The following is a 25,085-nucleotide window of genomic DNA, read 5'->3' as shown; positions in this document are numbered from 1 at the left end:
TACAGCTCTATTTTATTTAGAAGATAGCAGGAAAACCCATCTTTGAGGTGTGAGGGCACGTCGATCCAAAGACACAAAAAGAAGAGCACCCCAGCACACAGGAGAGAGAGAGAGCTGGCTTTGGCTCCTCTATTTATATGTTTATCTCTCCCTGGGCCTGCCCTATGCAAATTGGGCCAGTCAGGAGTGTTCTTTGTTTTACCTGAGGTCCTCACTCCGGTCCTCGGACCTTCTTTTGTTCTATTTTCATGGGCTTTTCCCTTCCTTGTCTTTTAGCCACCGCCATTTTAGACTCCTTTTCCCTATTCTAACCTACCTAACAAACATATTCTGATGCAGTAAAAGTCTGCTGGTTGTCTAAATTATGAATTTATGACACTGGCCTAATCTGACAAAGTATGTTTAGTGATTTCTCTTCTCTCCACTCTGGGTGAATGTGCTGTCAGTCTATACCCCTCAGGAATGTACCCTCTAGTTAGTGTACTTGACCACTAGGGAAATAAATTTTTAGAATATTTGCATAGCAAAATATAACCAAAGATCAAAAAGATATAGGGTGGCTATGTCAAAAGTTGAGGGAAGTTCGTTTTCTAAATATAACAATAAAGGGTGTATGAGAAGACAACGCGACGGTCATTTTCTGTCATCTGTATGTGCCCAGTGATTTATTTTAGGTTGATTTTGGTTTTGTAAAGAGCCCAAAGGTCAAAGGGCTGGGGAGACCTCCTGAAGATTGCTTTAGTGGTAATAAGCTTGAAAGAAGTTGCTAGCAAGATGCTACATAGACCAAAGCAGCCCAAATATCCAAAACACGCAGCGATGGTGGAGTAATCATCCACCCAACCGCAAATTCCTGAAGTCCCTCCAGATGCCACACAGAAACCTGGGTTTCTGAATCATCCAAGAAATAGCCAGTCTCATACACAAAATAGGATCTTCAACATGTTTTTAAATCTGAAAATTGCTTAAGATTTAGAGAAAAATGGAAGCCATTCCATTTATTCCTTCAAAACTACAGTGAATTCACCCTAATTGTAGGGTGATATTTCTAAAAATCTAAATAATTTTAGTGGGAAGGATTTTGTGGTTGACAGGCTTTCAAACTTAAGGTAATAGAGAAGTATGATTTTATAATCATTCATAAGAGAACCAAAAAGAGTTCTTACAGGTATTTTTGTATTTACTAACAAAGTGATTTAAAAGTAATAGCTATCATTTCAATACTTCTCATGTACTAGGCACTTGGCATATATTTTCTCAATTTTTATAATGTTGCTAAGCATGTGTTACTTACTAAGTCGTGTCCCACTCTGGGAATTCATGGACTGTAGCCTTCCAGGCTCCTCTGTCCATGGGATATTTCAGGCAAGAATACTGGAGTGGATAGCCATTCTGTTCTCCAAGGGATCTTCCTGATTCATGGACTGAATCCAGGTTTCCTGCATTGCAGGCAGATTCCTTATGGTCTGAGCCACCAAGGAAGCTCAGTGATGCTAAGCAACACCCCATTCTCTGGATGAAGTTAGGGTTTAAAACCAGAGTTCTATTGCTTCAAAGCCCATTCAATAACTGAGACAGTGGGAGCACTGCAAACTTCATTTACTTCCTGTAATATCTCCATGCCCTTCTGGTGTTACTCCCTTAAATTTTTTTTTAATTAATTAATTTATTTATTTTAACTGGATGCTAATTATTGTACAATATTGTAGTGGTTTTTGCCATGCATTGACATGAATCAGCCATGGGTGTACATGTGTCCCCCATCCTGAACCTCCCTCCCACCTTCCTCCCCATCCCATCCCTCAGGGTCATCCCAGTGCACTGGCCCTGAGTGCCCTGTCTCATGTATCGAACTCCCTTAAACTTTTAAGAAGCAATGTCCACGTCATCTCCATGGCTTCTTTTGAAGGTCTCTTTGTATCCAATCATTCAAGCTTTGCTCTTTGCTTCTTCTGAACTGCCACCAATGTAATATTCGAAGTAGAGTCTTTGAGGACTGAATATTGATAAAGCTGTTTTAAAATTGGCAACTGCCTCCTATATATTCTTCAGTAGGTATGTCTGAAGGCAGGAGGAGAAGGGGACGACAGAGGATGAGATGGTTGGATGGCATCACTGACTCAATGGACATGAGTTTGAGCAAGCTCTGGGAGTTGGTCATGGACAGGGAGGCCTGGCATGCTGCAGTCCATGAGGTCACAAAGAGCTGGACGTGACTGAGCAACTGAGCTGAACTGAGGAATGTCTGGGCGATACTGTAGCTCCCTATCTGAGTAGCCTGAGTGCTGGGTCCACCCTCTCCTTGGCAGCTGCATTTCTCTGCCATAATTAATGTCCTGTGTTTTGTGGATAGAAGGATATTTTAAATCTTCTTTGCCAAGAAGAGTCACTTCCTGCTTTTACTCCACCAAGCTGAAAACAGATTTTCACATTACTTATAATCATAACACTTCCTGTTTTTCACTATTATACATCTCAATGGCAGCTGCAATTCATCAACATTACCTTTAATTACTTTCTTCTAATAACCAGGTTGCCTTAACTCCTATCAGGAACTACACAATGGCCTTATTAAAAATCTTTTTGTTGGGGAAATTGAGGCTTGATTTTTTTTTTTTTTTTTTTACTATTGATACTATTAATTTATTAGTCTGATGAGGGAAAATATCTCTAAAAAGAAGTAGTGTTCCATTCAAAATTCATTGTGCCACCATCTTTTTTTAGTGTTAATCACTTTAATGTTCCAAAGTATGGAACATTTAATCATTTTAATGTTCCAAAGAATAGCAAGGAGAGATAAGAAAGCCTTCCTAAGTGATCAATGCAAAGAAATAAAGAAAAACAATAGAATGTTAACTGCATAATTGTTTAAAATAGCACATTATAGTATTTCAGTGATTCCTAATAAATTAGAGGATTTGAGTCTAACAATAACTAAGTACTTTTTTAATTGAAGCATATTTGCTGTACAATATTATATAAGTTACAGGTGTACCATGTAGTGATTCACAACTTTTAAAAGTTATTCCTCATTTATAGTTTCTATAAAATATTGGCTGTATTCCCCATGTTGTACAATATATCCTTGTAGCTTATTTTATACCTAATAGTTTGTACCTCTTACTCCTCTACCCCTTTATTGCCCCTCACTCCTTCCCTCTCCCCACTGGTAACCACTTTGTTCTCTATATCTGTGAGTCTGCTCCTTTTACATGTTCACTAGTTGTTTTTTTTTAGATACCAAATATAAGTAACATCACATAGTACTTATCTTCCTCTGTCTGAGTTATTTCCCTTAGTATACAGCCCTCCAAGTCAATCCATGTTGCAGCAAATGGCAAATTTTCATTCTTTCTCATGGCTGAGTAGCATTTCATTGTATATTTACATCACACCTTGCTTATCCATTCATCTGTTGATGGATATTTAAGTTGCTTCCATATCTTACTTCGCCACCATCTTTTTGCTTGTGGTCTTATTCCAGGATAGAGAGAACAGAAGTTCTCAAGAACTTCTGCAACCTGGGAACAATGACTCCCAAGTCTGTTATCTCCAGCCAGATATTACCCTCACCTCTAGATCTGCATTAGTTTATTTGCAAAGATACATCATCTCCCAGATACCACCACACATTCTTCAAACTAAATATACCTAGAAATAAATGCCAAAGCCAACTATCTCTTGCTCTCTTAATAGAACCTCTTCTAACCTATTCATGTAAACCAGAAATCTAAGCATGTGATGATCAGTCACTAAGCTCTGTTCTGTCATTCTCACCTCCTAAATAGCTTTCGATTAAATCCCTTCCTACCTTCTCCTGCCACTTCTTTTGTTGGCAACATCATGTCTAGTCTTGCTGCCCGCAACACCCACATAGAGTTTTCCCATCTTACCTCTTTTTTTTTTTTTTTTTGGCTGTGCTAGATCTTTGCTGCTGTGCACAGGCTTTCTCTAGCTGCAAGGAGCTGGGGCTATGATTCCTTCTGGTGCCCAGGCTTCTCACTGAGGTGAGTTCTCTTGTGGAACACAGGCTGTTGGGCATTTGGGCTTCAGTTGGAGAAGGAAATGGCACCCCACTCCAGTACTCTTGCCTGGAAAATCCCATGGACGGAGGAGCCTGGGGGACTGCAGTCCATGGGGTTGCTAAGAGTCGGACACGACTGAGCGACTTCACTTTGACTTTTCACTTTCATGCCTTGGAGAAGGAAATGGCAACCCACTCCAGTGTTCTTGCCTGGAGAATCCCAGAGACAGGGGAGCCTGGTGAGCTGCCGTCTATGGGGTCGCACAGAGTCGGACACGACTGAAGCGACTTAGCCGCAGCAGCAGCAGTTGTGGCATGTGGACTGAATAGCTGTGTCTCCCCGGCTCTAGAGCACAGGCTCAATAGTTGTGGCACAATGGCTTATTTGCCATGAGGCATGGGGGAATCTGCCCAGACCAGGGTTCGAACCCTGTCTCCTGTATTGGCAGGTGGATTCTTTACCACTGAGCCACCAGGGAAGCCCCCTATTTTGCCTCCTTTATGGAAGAAGCGTTCGTTCTTTTTTTTGAACAAGGACTCAGATTTGAACAAAGGCTGCCAATAAATGGACCAGAGCAGACTCACCTGTGCCAAGACCCTAGCCAGTGATTAATGAGGTCACTTAACTCAGAACATTCTGTTCAAAAGAGGCAGCAGCATCTACCAGATTAGCTCCTCTGGAATTCGGATGTGGAATATGCAAGGAACCAGCCTATCCATAGAAAGAGGAGGGCAGAGCAGGCAAGCCGAGTGAAGCCAAGAATTTTGTGTCAGAGAAACAGAGGGAGACATTAGTTCTTGGAGACGCTGAGTCATAAGCGGATTGACGATTGCAAATCTGGCACACCAGTACTTGTCAATGAGCACTCACTTGCAGCAGGGTAACTGTCACTTTTATTAAGGAAACAGTCTCTCTGCCTTACCATCCGAAGGAAGTAGCTAACACAAAGAGAGGGGTCAGAAGAAGCCTTTTAGTCACAGTGCCTTAGATGGGGTGTGAATCTGTTTGTAGGGTTAAGGAAGACTAGACAACCCGCTCCAGGATAGAGGGGCAAGACGTCTGTGTGCAGCAGAGATAAAGTGGATACTATCCTGGCCAAAGCAAGGCTTTGGTGCTTTCGCTTTGGAGCAATTCCAGAAAATAGGGAATGCAAGTGAAATTCTCCCTCCCTCTGTGTCTTTCTCCTTGTCCTGCCCCTTCTAGGATAGGTACCATTTTTAAGTGGTTACTTTGGATGAAAAAGCAGTTACTGTTGGATGATGGAAATCCAAGAGGCTTTTGAGATCTTTCAAATTACTTGTATTTTTTCCCCCAACCATGTACATGTTCTGATTAGAGGATAAAGAAATAAAAAAGCAAAAATGAAAAAAAAAGATAAAATTAAATTCAGGGACCCCAGAGCAGGATGACTGCTTCTCTATCTCTCATGCAATTAGACATTGGCACTGGGAAGTACATGCTCTGGTCCCCGGTCGCCTGGTCGAAAGCAGATAAGGAAACACAGGGCCACCATATGACTTGGCTTCAGGAAACCCTTTCTATTTGTAACTGGTATTCTGAGACCACTTAAAATCAGATCCAAAACTAATAGTTCCCACTGCTGAATTGCAATGTCAAGCTGAATTGTCTGACTTGCCAGGTTTCTATGGTTAAAATTAATGCCCTGCTTGGCAAAGACTGTCATACTGGCAATTGGAACCATGTGAGAGGAGCCAGTGCAGTCTGGATTTCCAGAATCCTGGGTCCCTTTGAATTATATCTCTGCATTCATCTGCTTCCCCCAAGAGTGAAATGAAGTGCAGGCCAGTCATAAGGATTCAAGCAGAGCATTAGACCCAGTGATGTACAAAATCCAAATATGGGAAAAAATACTATTAAAAAAATCACAGGAGTCATTCCAGGATTGTGGGGTAGAGTTTCATGAGAATTTGTAGAGGTGAATTTGACATTTGCTTAACCAGAGTACAGAACATTGTCTGAGAAAATCTAGCCAAATTCATTCCAAACTTAGGATGAGAGGAAGCCCCTCTCTTGATCATTAAAAACAATATAATAAGAGAAATCACCTTGGTAATGAAAACTACCTTCTTGACTAGGCTTCACAGATAGTAAAAGGAGACAGCTATTAAAAAGCCAAGTAGATCTTGTGAGTGTATCTACACTAAATGAAATAGTAGCACCCAAGTAGGCATGAGATTCTAGTGCTTTAGGATGAAGCTTGAAACTCATTTGTCTATCTATGCTTTGGAGCACAAAACTAGAAGGAAACCAAATTAAAAGGCAATTCAGTGAAGATCATCTTCGTAGGGGAAAGACTGATATGCAAAACGTATTCTAGGAACTGGAAAAAAGAAAATGGGAAGAATAGGCTATTCCACAGAGAAGAAGAGTGTATAACCCCAGAAACTCTCAATGAGATTGAACTCACGTCACAGACATGAGATTAGCCAGTCTTCACTGTTTCTGCATTCAGTTTGCATGTTAAGACATCCCCCCTCCTTTTTTTAAAATCTCAGTTTTCTTTGGGCAAACCAAAGATGCAGGCTAGCATCTCTCATTCAGTCTTATCTTGCCTGGAAAATCCCACAGATGGAGGAGCCTGGTAGGCTGCAGTCCATGGGGTCGCGAAGAGTCAGACATGACTGAGGGACTTCACTTTCACTTTTCACTTTCATGCATTGGAGAAGGAAATGGCAACCCACTCCAGTGTTCTTGCCTGGAGAATCCCAGGGACGGGGGAGCCTGGTGGGCTGCCGTCTATGGGGTCACACAGAGTCGGACACGACTGAAGCTACTTAGCAGCAGCAAGGTAGTCATATTCTCTTATCTTCAGTTATTTCCCATTCCACTCTACCTGCCATTTATAATATTTGTTTAAAAAAAAATCCAGTCAGGTTATTTTGCCTTCAAACCTGTCTATGACAGTAGGATCCTGCAAACTTTCCCCATCCTTGCCCTTCACACATCATCACAGATGCTCATGGCTCTAGTCACAGAACCATCTCAAGTGTATCAACTCTATTGCCTCTAGTTTTTCTCCTCTCCCTGCTTCAGTTCCTGCCTGATTCTCCCAGGCATGCTTGGTGCATTCCAGATGATGCAAGCCTTAGCCCAGAAGATCACTATCTCCTTAGTGAACTTTTCACTGATTAGGCATAGAAATAGATGTTTCCCTTCTTCCATTCTTCTAAAGCTCCATTCCTTCTTGTTAATGTGATTCAATTGTGTCTTTGTTTACCTTCTTGTTTCTTCCACTAGAATACAATCTCTTTAAGACTAGGAAGAATCTCTTTGAATCTGTAGCTCAGTTCTGTTCCATCGCTCAGTCATGTCCAACTCTTTGTGAACCCATGGACTGCAGCATGCCAGGCTTCCCTGTCTATCATCAACTCCTGGAGCTTGCTCAAACTCATGTCCATTGAGTTGGGGATGCCATCCAGCCTTCTCATCCTCTGTTGTCCCCTTCTCCTCCTGCCCTCAATCTTTCCCAGCATCAGGGTAGACTATAGCCTGCCAGGCTCCTCTGTTCAAAGAATTCTCCAGGCAAGAGTACTGGAGTGGGTTGCCATTTCCTTCTCCGGGGATCTTCCCAACCCAAGGACTGAATCCAGGTCTCCTGCATTATAGGCGGATTCTTTACCATTTGAGCCACTAGTGAAGCCATTTTGAATCTGAAAATTATCTTTAAATATCTTGAAATGCCCAGTGCTTTGCACAGTTACTAAGATGCTATAATGTTTATGGATGGAATGACTTGTGATCATTACTTACCAGATGTTCCCAAAGGTCACAGACAGTGCCCTAGACAGAGCTTGGGACTGTTAAGATGAAGTCTCTGTGTGGTGTTCAGAGGCACTTTATCCCCCATCTCTTGTATCCTATCCTTTTGAGAAGCTCAGTGACTCCTTAAAAATGGATTAAATTTGTCTCCCCTTTCCCAGGACAGATTCCCATGATATGGAAAGCTTCCTATCCGATGACTTACTCAGAGCTTTATTGTCAATTCACATGTCATGACTCTTTTACCTAATTCATTTATTTTGTCTAAAATATTGGGCAATGGAACTGAAGAGTCTGAGCCACCAAGTGGAGAATAGCTCTGCAAGTCCTATGTCATCCTTATTCTGCTATGTGTCTATTTCTGAAATGTGACATTTTTTAAAGCTCCCTTCAATATTTCAGCCAGCCTTTATTAAGACTGTATTACATGCCAGGCATGATTTTTACTGTTAAAATTTATTGGGTGTATGACAGGGTCAATAATTTATGCACTACCAGTCAGGTGTGAAAGAAATAGAGTTTCTTTATTTTCTACATCTGACTTAGTTTTGCTCCCAAGGTATCGTACTGCTGGATAATGGGGGGAAATATGACTGTTGAATAACAGTATATAATCTCTTTGGGGCAATCACTTTAAAGTAAATCTTCGGTCCTTCTGTTCTCCACCCTCATTCCTAAGATGGCTCTTGAATGTGCAGGGAACTTTAAAGGCCAGGAGTTACTGGAAGAGAGGACACTTTGGGGCCACTCCTAGAGACCTCAGAAATGGATGATTTGTGATCCACATTGACTTTTACAGTAATGCCCACCAGTCACGGGATGTTCCATGGGCCCATGGTGCTGACATCTGGTGGAACCCATAGTGCAATCATGGATTGCTCTGATACTGGCTCCATGAGAACATTTTGGCTCTCTGACTGGCCTTGTAGACTGGCCTGAGTATCAGTCTAGTCCTTCCTCTAGCTCTGATTTAAGCCATCTGTTTGGCGTCTGCCCTTGTTCCCACTGTTGGCTCATAGATTCTCACTTGAGGAACATTCTATGTCTTCTCCTGACTGGTGGACATTACTGCAGAAGTCAGTGAGGACCATAGGTCATCCATTCCAGGGATCTCTAGGGGTGGCCCCAGCATGTCTGTCTTCTATCCCAGTAACTCATGGCCTTACTTTCTCCTGGATTTCTACCATTGCCCAGAGAATCAAGCAAGTGGAAGGAGTTTGGAGGAAAGAGAGGAGTCTGACCTCCAGCCCTCTCTTTGACCCCTCAGCCACTTGTAGCATTTCCTTCAGGACCACACTCCTCAAACTATAGTGGATTCCCACCCCTGCCCCCAATCCACTGCATTGTATTTTTTTGTAAAATACAATAAAAATAAATTACTAGAAAAATAAAATAGCAAAGAGGCACACAAAACAAGCCTCATTTAAAAAAAAATTATGATTTGATTCAACAGGTTTAGAATCAGTTGTCTTTGTCTGGGCTCCTAACAGAAAAATATTATAGAATATATGGCTTAAACATAACAAATAGTTATTTCTCATAGTTCTGGAGACTGGAGGTCCAAGATGAGGGTGCCAACAGGATCAGTTTTACTGAAAACTTCCTTCCAAGTGGCAGATGATCAATGTCTTGTGTTATCTTCACACAGAGGAAAGTAGAGTGGAAGTAAGTTCTATCCTGACCCTTCCAAGGGCACTAACCCCACACATGAGCTCTCCACCCACATGTCCTCTAGGAGAGTGAAAAAGATGGCTTAAAACTCAATAGTCAAAAAACTAAGATCATGGCATCCAGTCCCATCACTTCATAGCAAATAAATGAGAAAAAAAGTGGAAGCAGTGACAGATTTTATTTTCTTGGGCTCAAAAATCACTGTGGATGGTGACTGTAGCCATGAAATTAGAAGATACTTGCTCCCTGGAAAGAAAGCTAGAACAAACTTAGACAGCACAATAAAAAGCAGAGACATCACCTTACCAACAAAGGTCCATAGAGTCAAAGCAATGGTTTTTCCAGCAGTCATGTATGGATGTGAGAGTTAGATCATAAAGAAGACTGAGCTCCATAGAACAGATGACTTTGCATTGTGGTGCTGGAGAAGACTCTTGAGAATCCCTTGGACAGCAAGGAGCTCAAACCAGTCAATCCTAAAGGAAATCAACCCTGAATATTCATTGTGAAGCTCTAATACTTTGGCCACCTGATGGGAAGACCTGACTCATTGGAAAAGACCCTGATGCTGGGAAAGATTGAAAGTGGGAGGAGTAAGGGGCAACAGTGGATGAGATGTTTAGATAGCATCACTGACTCAGTGGACATGAATTTGAGCAAAAGCCTGGAGACAGTGAAGGAGAGGGAAGCCTAGTGTGCTAAGAGTCAGACACAACTTAGTAACTGAACAACATCAACCCTCATGACCTCATCTCGACCTAATCACCCCCCAAAGGCCCCACCTCCTAATGCTATGACATTGGTGGATGGAGTTTCAGCCTATGAATTTGAAGGAACACAAACATTCAGTCCATAACAGTAGTCTATCAAATTGCCATAAAAGTTTCTAAACGCTCAATCCCCATTTCAGAACTGACCTCACTGTGGATTATAGGCCAGCACTTTCTTAGGACCACACTCTGAGTAGCACAGCCCTAAAATGTGCCCATGTATTACTAAGAACTTGTCTAAGATGATCTTTAGTCTTAGGCAGTGCCCTAGGAAGGGAAGAGCAAGTTCCACTACGCCAGAATTCTGCAGTTTCTCTGTTTTATTTTTTCTAAGAGCCTTCAAGCACCACTCCCAGCTGTACTTATGGTCAACACGCCCCAGGGTTTAGCCTCAAAGGTTAGAGAGACACCTTCCCTCCTGGCCCTGGTCCCTCTCAGCATCTGTCTCACAAACCAGGAGTCTCTCCATTTCCTCTCCTTCTTGGGGTTTCCAGACAAAACTATTTGTCTTTTCTTTTGATATGTGACCAGTAGGGATTTTTTTCCTTTCATATGTTATTCTTTCTTTCTCTCTCTCTTTTTCTTTTTGGCATTTTAGAAAACTCTTTTCAGACTCTAAAAGGCTCAACCCTCTTGCTGGAATTTTTTTTCAAGTTGGCTTTGGAACTCAAAGCTGATCAATGCCCTCTTTGTTCCAGCTGGTACCCGCCTTCCTTCTGAGAGGACAACTGCCATTGACAAAATGGGTGGGGAGCCTTGGAGGCCAAAAAAAATGTATAGGGTATGAAAGTATTTCATAAAATGCCTATTAAACTTATATCCTACAAATAAGAGTCATTATAAAGGATTTTAAAACACTTCATCACTATTACATAACACTTGCTTAATAACTGCATGAAAATGATAATTTGAGGCAAACATTTATACATTCCTTTATTCATCTTTACTCATATTTCTTCATCTCATAATGAGACAGGAGTTTCAGGATGTGTATCTTTATATATATGAAATCAAAAATAATGCTGCTAATATAAAATACAGGTAAGTTGGAAGAGTTATTCTGTGTATGTGTGTATGTGGACAACAGGCAAGAGAATTCATTTCTTACTGTGGGATCCTTATGCACTCCTGGGGTTTAACTGTACAAACATGTTAACGTCTGCTTTAATCTCAGGAAAACTGAGTTGCTCCAAGAAAATTGGATGGTTCCTTCTGGATAGTCTTATATTTCAAAAACTATAATTTTGTAAAGATGCCTGAAAACTTACTTTATAGAATTTAAAACAGCCATCAAAAGAAACTAGACAATCTAGACAGTGTGCGTATGTTTTTTCCTTCTTGTTATCAATTATTTATTATGACCACATAAATAATTCTAGCCATTATTTCTTTTTCAATAGCTATTACATACTTGAAAGTATTGTAAAAAAATAAATTCCAGTTTTCTGAGATCTTATCTCTTTAAGACTTAGAGATGAACACAGATTGCATTCATTATACTATTTAAATTGTTTTTTCCTCAGAGCCTGGCATAGCAAAGAAACCAAATAAATCTTCACCAAGTTAATTATTCAGAATGAAAAGTTCTCCTTCCCCAAACTTATACTGGAAATATGGTCCTTCAATGTATGCACATTTTAAATTAAATTAACTTATTCTAAAAGCTGTAGGAAACACAATTTTTTAAAAACTCTAAACAAATGTTGCTATATGTATCTACAGTATCTTTCAACAATGCACTCTCAGGGTATTAGCAGAGTCCAGGTAGGAACGAGATGGCACAATCAGATTGTATATTTAGGGAGAATTTAATTAAGGGATTACTTTCAAGGATGTGGTCTCAGTGTAGAGAAACTACAAAACAAAATACGTTACCACAAGCCTGGTTAAGTCAAGGAACCACACGGAAGATGAACCACAAGATGGCAAACAAGCTAAAGAACATACACATACATTTCTGTTACAGATATAAGAAGCATTTAAGCAATATCAACATTTAGGTTGCTTAGCCTAAAAGTCCATCAACAAATGAATGGAATATTACTCAGCCATAAAGTAAATGAAATCATGCCATTTGCATCAACATGGTCGAACCTAAAGATTATCATATAAGTCAGACAGAGAAAGACAAATATTATATGATATCACTCATATGTGGCATTTAATTTTAAAATGATCAAAGGAACTGATTTACAAAACAGAAATCGATTTACAGATATCGAAAACAAACTTAACAGTTACCAAAGCAGAAACATGGCAAACACAGATAAGCCAGGAGATTTTGACTAACCTACATATACTGTTGTATAAAATAGGCAACCAACAAGGACCTGCTATATAGCACGGGGAACTCTACTCAATATTCTGTGATAACCTGTATGATAAAAGAATCTGAAAAGGAATAACTATATGAATATGTGTGTGTGTGTGTGTGTGTGTGTGTGCATCGTTGCTCAGTCACATCTGACTCTTTGCAACCCCATGGACTATAGCCTGCCAGGCTCCTCTGCCCATGGAATTCTCCAGGCATACTGGAGTGGGTTGCCATCCCCTTCTCCAGAGGATCTTCCCTACCCAGGGATCAAACCCAGCTCTTCTGCATTGCAGATGGATTCTTTACTGTCTGAACTACCAGGGAAGCCCAAGTATATGAATAACTAAATAAATCACTTCACTGTAACCTGAAACAACACAATATTGTAAATCAACTATACTCCAATCAAATTATTAAACAAGCAAACAAACATGGAGTTTATTCTTCTTTCCCACTACTTACTATCACTTATTGACAATGTTGTAAACTTATGGGCCTTTGGCGGAGAAGGCAATGGCACCCCACTCTAGTACTCTTGCCTGGAAAATCTCATGGACGGAGGAGCCTGGTAGGCTGCAGTCCATGGGGTCGCTAGGAGTCGGACATGACTGTATAACTTTCAAGTAGACAACCTGAGTGACTTCACTTTCACTTTTCACTTTCATGCATTGGAGAAGGAAATGGCAACCCACTCCAGTGTTCTTGCCTGGAGAATCCCAGAGATGGGGGAGCCTGGTGGGCTGCCGTCTATGGGATCGCACAGAGTCGAACACGACTAAAGCGACTTAGCAGCAGCAGCAGCAGCATGGACCTTTGGGTCGAGGCATGCAACTAGCCCAAAGTGCACTCTGCAAGAAAAGAGCCTGGGAAGATATAATGTCTTCAGTCCTGCTGATGCTCCTCATTGGAAAACTCAACCAGAAGTCAGGAGGCTACCACCAATCAGAGTCCTAAGTCCAGAGAAGGATGAAGGAGAACAGAAACAAAGATTGAGTGAAAAACACAAGACATCTAACAGACTCAGTGTGCTGTCTTGCAATGTACACATGGTTGCATGTGTGCCCTTTAAAATACTTTGTACCAGACAGAATGTCTATATATGTATAACTGAGTCCTTTTGCTATACAGCAGAGATTGGCAAAACCTTGAAAATTAACTATTTCTCAATAGAAAATAGAATGTTTTGTGCCCGATGCGTGCTTTAAAATATGAAAGAGCTAACAAAAGATATATCCATACATATCAAGAGTAACCTAATTTATCTCATTTTCATAATACCTGTGGTAACAATAGTAAGTGCATTTTCTTGAGCTTTCATTAGGTCCCAGGTACCATGCGTTCTTGGGCTTCCCAGGTGGCACAAGTGGTAAAGAATCTGCTTGCCAATACAGGAGATGTAAGAGACATGGGTTCAGTCCCTGGGTTGGGAAGATCCCCTGGAGGAGGACATGGCAACCCACTCCAGTATTCTTGCCTGGAGAATCCCAGTATTCTTGCCCTAGAGAATAGACAGAGGAACACGGCAGGCTGTTGCCCATAGGGTTGAACAGAGTCAGACACAACTGAAGCAACTTAGCACCATATATTCTTGGGTTGTAGTAGGTTTGTCGTGCTCTCTGGCCACCAGCTATTAAAAATCTCATGCTATTTTTGGACTTTCCCTCTTTGTGAGTCTTGCATCCCATCGTCAAAACCAGGATGGACTTTCCCAGCCTCAGACATGGAGGCTAGGTTAGGCTCATCAGACTCCTCCAAACAAGACTGAGTTTGGGAAGAGGAAAGGAGACTGCTCATACCTCCTTCATACTGGCACAGGTTGGTGTAGCATGGCAGATTGGAGTGGGATGGGGTTTATAGCTATAAGTGTCCTCTGCTCAGCCCTGCTCAAGGACTGAAGGCCCTCACCCAGCAAAGGTGTGAATTCAATATTTTTCTTGGCCGTGAGGCCTCCATGTCTGATTTCCTGGCCTCTCCAAAGATTCTGTAAACCATCTTTAAAAACTTTCTTCTCTACTGAAACTAGCTACATTAAGTTCTGGGTTTTTCTAAGGGTGTTTTTTTTTTTTTTTAATCTGGGTAGATACATATTTCCAAGAGCGTTTTAATACAATCTTATGAAATGTAGTTGCCAATAAAGAAACTGGAGCTTGGAAAATTAAGATCACACAATTCATAAGCAGCCAAAGGACCAACTGCAGAAATCCACTCCCCACAGTGGCCTCTTTGCCCCATATGCCAGCTGGCGCACCTGTGAAGTCAACAACAAACTCTGACAAGGAAGGGAGTCCTGAAGAAAATGCCTTTGAGAGAGCTGAGGCAAGCAGACAATTATCAGTTGAGGGGCTTTTATAGATCAAACTTGTCAATGAAAAAGAAATAAACAAATTAGATTATTTTTCAATGTGAGTAGGAAAAGGATGTCATCTGGCAGTTACAGCTACTTCAAGCTGAAAACATTAGAGCTTCCTTTTGCTTGTTAGTTCTCCCTTCTCTTTGAGCATCTTCATTGTCATCCAGACCTCTTTTGACCCTTGGAGGATCAGGTATATGTGGTGTCATCTCCATTCATTTAAACTGCCAAAATTGTCCATAGAACTCTGCTCTATTCACTCTGTTCTGGTGTCTGAATTCCTGAATGCGCTGCTTAAAAGATATTACCTTTACCTGTCCTGTTTTGTAAAAAATACACAAGACTTTATTGGAGATTTATCGGCGCAATAAGGAGTTACATTGTATTTCATGCCTCTTTCTCACACATACCTTATTTCCTTTTCTCTTTTCTTGTCCTCCCTTCGCTCATACTTCCTTCCCAGATTGCCCCCAGTTCTCCAAATTATACTTCATTCAGGAAAAAAGAGAAGTGAAGTCATTCCCTTACAACAAACATATATATCCAAACCCATTAAAATGTTCAGCAGAACAAAAAATCACCATCCACTTAATGAGACCCACGTTCTCAGAAAGCTATAACAAAAGTCAAGGAAACCAAGGCTGAAGAACATAAACATACATTTCTGTTACAAATACTAGTAGCCTTTTCAATTATTTAAGAAGGCTGCATTAGCAAACCCTGGGATTTTCCCTCAGACAGAAATGACCAGAAGAAAGGCAGAGAATAGAAATCCTAAGGGCATGTGGGTCAACAGAGGAAGTGGCCAGGGCTGGAGGCAGTGGGTAAGTTTAAAATTCTGCATTCATCCACATCTTACTAGCTCTTTAAGAAGAAAAGTTCCTTAAGAGTTTTCAATCTGATTCTAACCTAAAAGCACATCTATGTTGTATGTGAGTCTATGGTAACAAAATTTGAGAGGTGACAGCAAGGAGTGAGAAATAAGAATAAACTTCTATGTCAACAAAACTGGTTTTGTTTGGAAATCTATGTATTTTAAGAATTTTTTTAAATTCTAGAGTTTTTTCACCAGCTACACAAAATGTCCAAGGCATGAAAATAATCTCAACATTCCATCTTTTTTTAACAAAAGGCATCCAATTGCAGATAATAGTTTGCCATTGACTTGGCAACTTGGACCCATTTTATAAGTGTGTCAAACTACAGGAATACAAAGCTATGAAACCTGTCTCATGACACATACAAAAACCCATTTCATTACCTTGTAATCAGATCTCACACTAGGTGAAGCCAAAACATAATAAACATTCATAAATCACATTACAGAGTCTTGACACCTAATATATTCATAATATCTTTTTAACAGAGCCAATGGGTGTTTTTATATTTCCAGAAAATAATATTTGAAAAAGTAAAACTAGGGGCTGCATTAATACTAGAAAGGAAAGATCAGGTTACCTAGACTAGTTTAAACTGTCACTTCTGTTCCTGGGAGTTTAACATATTATGGTTTTTTAAATATATAACATATTTGTAAAAGGCATTGAGCTGGAATGACCAGTGAAAAGCAGTATTTTGGGAGGAGAGGGGATATTAATTAACAGATTATTTGGTTCAGGTTTACTGTAGGTCCACTGTGGGTAATCTATTATGGTGTCCCTTTAAAAAAAAAAAGTATTAAAATGTAGTCATTATCCAAGGTTCTCCCCTTGACTTGCCCTTCTGCCCTCTGGGGAAGGACATAGTCCTCAAGTGTTCATTAGTTTTCTGCCTGTTGTTCACAAGGCTTATGATCAGAAGTTCGAGTGTGTTTTCTGAGGTTTTAAAATGGACAATGACCTGAAAACAATGATGCCCAATCCACATAGATGATTTGAAGTGAAAGGACATAATCTCAAACCTTAACAATTTCTTTTAAAAATTGGAATTACAAAAATTCAAAAACGGGGATTTAAACCATTTCTGTTTTTCAAGTGGAACTGGTGAAAATAAAAATAATTACGACAGGAGTGAGCGTGATCTTGGGTGGCTTCAGTCTGCAGTGGCTTGTAGCTGGATTTCAGTTCCTGACCAGAGATTGAGGTAGGGCCGAGGCTGTCAGAGTGTTAATCCTAACCACTAGACTGGTGGTCAGTGACAAGGCCCTGGCCCTTTGGCTTTGCAGAAAAAGAATTCCCACAAAGAGGGCAAGTAGTGAAACAAGTAGTGTTTACTAGGAGAAAAAGAGTACAGTAAGTGAGGATAGACACACAGGTGGGCTCAGAGAGATAGTTGTGCCTTCATGGCGGCTTGAATCACTTTTACGGGGCATTACTTCTGGGTTTCCTTTGGCTGGTCACTTTGACTTGCCTGGTTCTGAGTCCATATATGGTACATGTCAGGATTCTCCCGTGCGTGTGCCCATTTCTCAGCCAAGATGGATTCCAACGAGGACGCCTATGGGTAGCTGTGGGAGCCCAGCCTCCTCTCTCCTTTGTCCTGCTACTGACATTTTGTAGTTTCTGCCCATAGGGAATGAACTCCATCTGCTTACCCCAGTGGGGATCCATCTACCTCCTTCCTCAAGTACATAACATTTTGCGGCTTATTTATATATATATATATACCAAATGCATATGTGTGTGTGTGAGTGTGTGTGTGTGTGTGTTCAGTTGCTCAGTCAGGTCCAGTTCTTTGCGGCCCCACAGACTAGCCCACCAGGTTCCTCTGTCCATGGGATTCTCCAGGCGAGAATACTGAAGTGGGTTGTCAATTCCTTCTCCAGGGGATCTTCCTGACCTAGGGATCGAACCTGCATCTCTTGCATCTCCTGCATTGGCAAGAGGATTCATTACCACCCACACCACCTAGGAAGCCCTAGGTATACCAAACATCTGCCCCTTAATTTGTCAGTCTGACACTCCAGAAGTTCTCTCAAGGGTATTAAGACATGAGAGCCCCTGGTGTGAGTCAGGGGCTCTGCACTTCCTATCCTGTCCTCTAAAGAGGCCGGTGGACAGAGCTGGACAGGGCTGGGCAGCCCCTTCCCAATTCTTCCCTGAGTGAGAATTTCTTCAAGGTGATCCCAGGAAAACTCCAAGAATACTTATTTCCTTGTGGCAAGAGACCTTCTGGATCCCAGATACAGAGACATGAGGCTCCACTTAACCTGAGAAGAACTGATTTTACGTGAGGTGAGCATCAGCAGACTGAGAAGCAAGAGCAGAAATGAGCCCCTCTCAGGACTGCATTGGGAGGCTCAGGAGCTAGGTTGTTAACCTCAAGTGGAAAGAAAACTAATTTAACCTGAGAAAAGACAAAGGTTTTCAGAGCTCTGGGTGTTTCTGTTATTGTTGTTGTTTAGTCGCTAAATATTTCTACTCTGGGTCTGTCTACTCTACGGCATTATGAGTGGACAAGAAAAAGGAAAATTCCATTTCGTGATAAAGCAACAATAAAGGAACTTCAGACGTGGTTGAGGCAGATAGGAAATGATAAATCAGCCACCTGTATGCCCAGATGCCAAGCTCTTTGAATCCCCTTACTAATTCCCAAACAGAATATACTGCTTGTCACATGCTTCACATAAAATCCTTTGAAAGGGGAATTCATTAGAGAGACAGAGTTCACAAGATAATGAAGCAGACATTTATTGCTAAAATGATTGCTGACCTGGCTTTTTAGTTATTTTGGTTCACATTAAGATACTCCTGGCTTCTAGTTTCAAAAGCATCTGGAAAGTAAAGTAATGGGCAGCGGTGCCCTGTGCTTCCACAGGTCACATGCAGAGCAACCCCAGACCCTGTGAACACATCTGGGAACCCAAACATAAGTGGAGAAAGGGGTCTTTGAGCAGGGAGGAAAACAATCATCAAAAAGCTCATACCCTTTCTTCTGGAGGGAGGAGAGAGTTAATAAGCCCATTGGAATACCAAATCCCAGCTCTGCCATATATGTAGCCTGACTATTAGTAACATTGAACAATAAGACGCAAATAATAGTATCTACCAGATAAGTGAAAGTCACTCAGTCGTATCTGACTCTTTGCGACCCCATACAGTCCATGGAATTCTCCAGGCCAGAATACTGGAGTGGGTAGTCTTTCCCTTCTCCAGGGGATCTTCCCAACCCAGAGATCGAACCCAGGTCTCCCGCAGTGCAGGCAGATTCTTTACCAGCTGAGCCACAAGGAAAGCCCAAGAATACTGGAGTGGGTAGCCTATCCCTTCTCCAGTGGATCTGGAGCAGATCCAGCAACCCAGGAATCGAAGTGGGGTCTCCTGCATTACAGGTGGATTCTTTAACAACTGAACTATCAGGGAAGCCCATCTACCAGATAAAGTCTCTCTAAAGAATTAATCAGATTTAGCATACAAACATCTATCTGAACCACAAAAGATATTTAATAAATGGTAGCTATTAGATGCCTGGAGAATCCCAGGGACGGGGGAGCCTGGTGGGCTGCCGTCTATGGGGTCGCACAGAGTCGGACACGACTGAAGCAACTTAGCAGCAGCAGCAGCTATTAGAAGTTAGTATTTTGAAGTCTAGGAACCTCTTTCACGCCTTTTTTCAGATGATAAAATATTAATTAAGGGAACAGATTAGAAACCAAGAGGATATTCACATAGACAAAAAGCCACAGCTGAAAGAAATTAAGTAGCCAGAAAAAACAATAGAAGCACAGCATTCAGAATCCAGTCCCATTCCTGGCAAAAAGCCTCTAGTCCTCTCTACCTTTTAATGTATCACTGCATTAGAGCACAGAATTCATGTCCATAATGATGACAGCTAAACATCAAAGAACCATTAGAAGGATTAACTTGAAAATAAGTTGTGTAAGAGGGCAAGAGAAATAGGCAATATATTCTTAAATGATTTCTATTAAAGTTTTTTCAATTAAAAAAATCCATTGCTTCTTCAAGGGATAAATTCCAAATTTAAAAGGTACTAAGATATCTTTTTCACCTATAAGATTTGCGAAGATCAAAAAGTTCGATACTTTTTGATGTGCTATCATGGGTATAGGTGAAAGAAACACTTTTAAATATTATTGATGGGAGTGCATATTGGTATAAGTCCTGTGGAAGATAAACTGACAATATCTATGAAATTACTGATGCATATACTCTGACTCAAAAATGCTTCAAAAATGCACGTGACCAACATACTCTCAAGAATGTGAGTTGATTAATGTGACCAGGTCATTCTTTGCAACAATATTTACATGCATACAAGAGCAAAATTTGGAAATAATGGTGTTAATCAATAGCATATTAATTAAATAACATGGCACAAAGTGTTTGGTGGAATATTTTGCACTCAGTAAGCAAAAAAGAATATGTAAACTAACTCCTCAAGTACTGGTCAAAAATAATCTCTGATATAGCTTGTTAAGAAAAAAAAGAGTTGTGAAAAGTATTATAATAGACATTAGTAGTGGAGCTAATATGCTTGCATATGTTTGTTGCCTGTATATGAATAAAATATTGCTGGAAGGATATACCAGAAATTAGCAGCATTAATTATACCAAGGGTTTGAAGAACTGAAGTGGAAGAAACATTTTTCACTCTTCTGTACCTCTTGAATTTTGAGCCATGTAAATGCACTACCTATTCCAAAACAAAAACAACTTTTTGTTTCAATAGTCTGTGTGAACAAAGCCTGGAGAAAGAGGGTAACAGACATAGAGGATGTTGCAGGAGGGTTGTGTTGAGCAGGGGTGCTTCCACATACAAGGTCAGGTCCATGGAGGTGCAGATTTGTCCATTGCCATCAATAGAGAGGCATCTGCTGTGAAGAAGAACATGTGCCAAATATAGACATTGTTTAGGAGGGAAAGCTATTGATCTTGGTGCATTTTTATTGTCTTGTTGTTCGTCTTACAAAACAGGATGAAAAATTGGTTCTTCGATTTTTTTCTCTTATGAGCCTACCATTGTCTATAATTCCTCTATGCTCTGAAAATAAATTACAGAGGTGGCTTAGTGAATATTTTTTTCCAAAATTTGTTCAATAAAACAATTGTCCAACAAAAGAATCCACTAGAAGAGGGTTCCGTGATCAAATAGGTTTGGGAAATAGTCTTTGTGCTTGGATATTCATGAAGCACAGATGTATTTCCAATGTTATTTATGCAGGAAAGTGATTTATTGCTTTTAAGATGAATACCTATTAACAGTTCATGGAAAATAATATTCAAAATTCTGATTTAGAGACATTGGCCCATGTTAACTTTCCCAGATTCTACCATCATGTTTGTGCGAGGCATAATATCTGAGCCACAATTTCATAGACACATTTTAAAGAAACCATAACATTTTTCAATTGCATTTACAATTTAGTAAAGATTATACAATTTAGAACCATAGAACATTCCATTATTGAATTCATCAACTTTATGCTATTTTCAGAAAAGTATTGACATTGAAGCAATGTAATTCTAATATAAATTTTCTATTGTACAGTCTGCTTGATAGAATTTTGATTTGTTTTGTTCACTGATAAGTCTGCAACTCCTAGGACAGTGCCTAGCATATGGTAGACAGTTAACAAGTATTTGTTGAATAAGTAACAGCATGACTAGAATACACTAATTAATATTCTTGAAAGTGAAAGTGTTAGTTTCTCAGTCGTGTCTGTTTGCAGGACTATAGCCTGCCAGGCTCCTCTGTCCATGGGATTCTCCAGGCAAGAATACTGGAGTGGGTTGCCATTCCCTTCTCCAGGGGAATCTTCCTGACTTAGAGATCGAACCTGGGTCTCCTGCATTACTGGTGGATTCTTTACCTTCTGAGCCACCAGGGAAGCCATCATAATGCACTAATTATCTAAGAATTCAGTACACAAAACAACAGAATTATGTTAAACCATTCTTTCTCTTCTTATTATTTCAAAAATACACCCAGACCTTATACTACGTCAAAGGGACAGCATGGTAAACATCATGTTTGTTATATAGACTTTTTTTTTTAAGGAATAACTGTCATTTTAGTGAGCTCATTAAAAATTCACAAGTATTACATTTCATGAGCAATGTTAAGTAATTGAATTTTCTTCTGGCTACGCCCCAGCCTTCAGCAATTCTCAGCACCTTAGGACTGACCTGGCTTGGGTCTGTCAGAGTCTAAAACCATAAACTGTGTCAGAGTTGGGATCATGTCAAAGTCAGATGGTGCCCAAGCAGCTTAGCATATCACTGTCAGATGCCAGAATGAGGGTTTGCTGAGTCATCCTGGCACCTCCAGGGAGCAGGGAAATATTATACAAACTCTCTGGCCCCCAGTCATCCCTGGGGCAAATCAAACTTGGGCAAATTAATTAAGTTTTATGTCCACTCAGTCATTCATTAAATATTTACTTACTGTCTACTATATTCCCAATGGAAGGCTGAGTATTAAGGCTTTCTGTATAAGCTCCCTACTAACAACCAAAGTTCATCAGTGGTTACTATGTACTTAGACTTCTGCAAGAATTTTACATGATACCTCATTTAACCTCACAGCAACCCTCCAAGATGCTACTCTGTTGACCCATTTTACAGATAATGACAGGAAGGCATATGAGGTTATATAGTTTGCCCATGGCCACAGTAAGAGATGGCAGGCTTTTATCCACATTGACTAACTGCTGAGCCTACAGTCTTAATCTCAGCAGTAATGGACTCTGCCCTCCCTAGATATAAACACATACATCGACATTTTTATTTTATATTGGAGTATAGTTGATTAACAATGTTGTGTTAGTTTCAGGTATACACCATCATTTTAACAGAAGGGGAAGTAAAATTTTTGAGGGCCTCCTATGCACAGTCCTGCATTTTATATTTTTTGTGTGGTATCTCATTTAATGGACTTTCCTGGTGGCTCAGTGGTAAAGAACTCTCCTGCCAATGCAGGAGATGGGGGATCGATCCCTGGGTTGGGAAGATCCCCTGGAGAAGGAAATAACAACCCACCTCAGTATGCTTGCCTTGGTAATCCCATGGATAGAGGAGGTTGGCGGGCTATAGTCTATAGAGTCGCAAAAGAATTGGCCACGACTTAGGAACTAAACAACAACAACAACCTCATTTAATAGACTTACACGCTGAAACAGTAGAGCAGGACTTCCTTGGTAGAACAGTGGTTAAGAATTTACCTTCCAATGCAGGGAACATGGGTTCAATCCCTGGTCCAGGAACTAAGCTCCCACATACCAGGGAACAACTAAGCCTATGCCGCAACCACTGAGCCCATGAAATACAGTTAGAGAGAAACCCACACATCACAAAAAGATCCCATGCTGCAACTAAGACCTGAAGCAGCCAAATAAATAAATAACTATTTTTAAAAAGAAAGAAATAGTAAAGAGCAGAAATTAAAAGCACAAGATCGGTTAGCTAAACCCCTGGGTTCAAATCTCAGCTCTTTCACTTACTGGTTATGTCCTTGAACAAACTTCTTTCATCATTCAGTGCCTCAGTTTCTTCATCTGTAAAAGAGGAAAGTACATACCTTATAGAGTGAATACTATTAAAAGAGTTAATATATGGGGGGGAAAAACACTTAGAACAGGGCTGGCTCATAGTAAGCACTATACATTTTAACTAAATTTTTTTAATTTAGGTTTTTTTTTTTAATTTAAATAAACAACTAAAGTCATTTAAAAAAAATTCATGTCAGGAAACGTGTGGGTTGGTGGAAAACCAAAAGATAACTTCTTTGCTCTACATGCCGCCATGGGATGCTATGCAGTCAATATCCTCAGCTCTGACATGAGTGAGATGATGTCTCTGAACCTCCATCTCTTGGTCTCCATCAAATGCAGCCTCCACCATTGTCTTCTGAGAATTCCCAGCCACTTTGCCCCACGCAGTCTCAGGATCCAAGGACACTGCTTGCTTCGTCAGGGAGAGAGACACTAGCACAGAACCCACCTATGCATTCTATCACATCTGAAAATAGAGCTTGGCTTAGGTCTTCATGGTCTCGTATCAATATCTGGGGAGAGAAAGATGGCAAAGTAAGAAAAGTTAAAACTTCTAAGCTTGCAGTGAAATATTTTACAATTTCCAGAATGAACATCCGCCAACAAAAGAAACTGTTTACAGATCTTAAAACATTGTAGTTTTTCTCATATGTATCTTACGGGGAAAAAATTTTTTTAAATATGGTCATTAGGGTTGTGTTTCCAAGTTATTTGTTGCATTCATTTTTTTGAAGAGTCTGGTGATTTCTGTATGACTGCACTCTTAAAAAATACAGTATCAATTAGTGTGTATAAAAAGCTCAGTGTTTTAAAGTCCTTCATTAATCATTAGTCATAGCAACAATCTTAGCTCATCACTTTTCTGGTTACAGAACTCCAGGTGACCTACAGCAAAGTTAAGAGGTCTTATGAGTCCAAGTCACTAGTCTGGCCATTGTTAGCACCATTCCACACTGAAAACTCCAAGGCTGTCACTTAACTTCTGCTGCCTCTTCCCACTGTTCTCCACAACAGCTCAAACTTCTTTGGCCCTAAACTAAGCCTGTCAACTTACATTGCATAATAACCTGCCAAATGAAGTTGATATTGTTGCCTGACTGATATGTTTACTGAGGAGCTAGTTACTATATTTGCCAGCTTCACTCTCTCCTTGGTCTTGGTCATTATTTTTGAGTCCTCTCTGATTTAAGTTTATTGCTCTAAATTAAGACTATTTAGGAACACTTGGGAATGAGAGAGAAGGATCTCAATAAGGAATTTCTTAATGTATAATTGACTGTATGGGAACAAATATTTCTTTTGTTATATGTAGTTTATTTCTCAATGTAGCTTAAAGAAAATATTGGCACATGTGTAGACTCTATTGGGAAACTTGACTCCATCTTGCTTGCTCTAGACAAGAACAGTAAAGATAAACATTAGAGAGTCAATAAGTTCCTAAGTGGGTAGGACCGTATTTATCTACATCACTAGTACCTGATTAAAGAGGCACTTCAGACATACTTATTTATGATGGTGAAGTGTTTACAATAAATCACTATGTAAAATTTGCACCCTCTTTGTACTTTAATAGTAAAATGTATAATCTTAACCACATTTATTTAAGTAAAAAATTACTATGTATTTTCAGACAAGTAGTTTGTGTAGTTTTTTCTACACAAAAACTAATTGTAAAGTTAACTGTTGTTTAAAAACAGAACCAATGAAAATATTTTTATTTCTGTCT

Source organism: Bos taurus, chromosome 12 (assembly GCF_002263795.3).
Source record: "Bos taurus isolate L1 Dominette 01449 registration number 42190680 breed Hereford chromosome 12, ARS-UCD2.0, whole genome shotgun sequence".
In the NCBI taxonomy this organism is placed as follows: Eukaryota; Metazoa; Chordata; class Mammalia; order Artiodactyla; family Bovidae; genus Bos; species Bos taurus.
This window is presented reverse-complemented; position numbering follows the sequence as displayed.